Genomic DNA, 1,218 nt, shown 5'->3' on the forward strand with positions numbered 1-1,218 from the left:
TCTGTCATAACATAATAGAGACAGTAGATCAAGCTGGTCTGTCATAATATAATAGAGACAGTAGATCTAGCTGGTCTGTCATAGTACAATAGAGACATAGAGACAGTAGATCTAGCTGGTCTGTCATAACATAATAGAGACAGTAGATCAAGCTGGTCTGTCATAATATAATAGAGACAGTGTATCTACCAGGTCTGTCATAATATAACAGAGACAGTAGATCTAGCTGGTCTGTCATAATATAACAGAGACAGTAGATCTACCTGGTATGTCAAAATATAATAGAGACAGTAGATCTAGCTGGTCTGTCATAATATAATAGAGACAGTAGATCTAGCTGGTCTGTCATATTATAATAGAGACAGTAGATCTAGCTGGTATGTCGTAATATAATAGAGATAGTAGATCTACCTGGTCTGTCAAATTAGAATAGAGACAGTATATCTAGCTGGTCTGTTTTAATATAATAGAGACAGTAGATCTAGCTGGTCTGTCATAATATAATAGAGACAGTGTATCTACCAGGTCTGTCATAATATAACAGAGACAGTGTATCTACCAGGTCTGTCATAATATAACAGAGACAGTAGATCTAGCTGGTCTGTCATAATATAACAGAGACAGTAGATCTACCTGGTATGTCAAAATATAATAGAGACAGTAGATCTAGCTGGTCTGTCATAATATAATAGAGACAGTAGATCTACCTGGTCTGTCATAGTATAATAGAGACAGTATATCTAGCTGGTCTGTCATAGTACAATAGAGACATAGAGACAGTAGATCTTGCTGGTCTGTCATAATATAATAGGGACAGTAGATCTAGCTGGTCTGTCATAATATAATAGAGACAGTGTATCTACCAGGTCTGTCATAATATAACAGAGACAGTAGATCTAGCTGGTCTGTCATAATATAACAGAGACAGTAGATCTACCTGGTATGTCAAAATATAATAGAGACAGTAGATCTAGCTGGTCAGTCATAATATAATAGAGACAGTAGATCTAGCTGGTCTGTCATATTATAATAGAGACAGTAGATCTAGCTGGTCTGTCAAATTAGAAAGAGACAGTAGATCTAGCTGGTCTGTCATCAAATAATAGACACAGTAGATCTAGCTGGTCTGTCATAATATAATAGAGACAGTATACTCACCTGGTCTGTCATAATAGAATAGAGACAGTAGATCTAGCTGGTCTGTCATAAGATAATAGA

This window comes from Oncorhynchus keta, unplaced genomic scaffold (genome assembly GCF_023373465.1).
Source record: "Oncorhynchus keta strain PuntledgeMale-10-30-2019 unplaced genomic scaffold, Oket_V2 Un_contig_18181_pilon_pilon, whole genome shotgun sequence".
Lineage (NCBI taxonomy): Eukaryota > Metazoa > Chordata > Actinopteri > Salmoniformes > Salmonidae > Oncorhynchus > Oncorhynchus keta.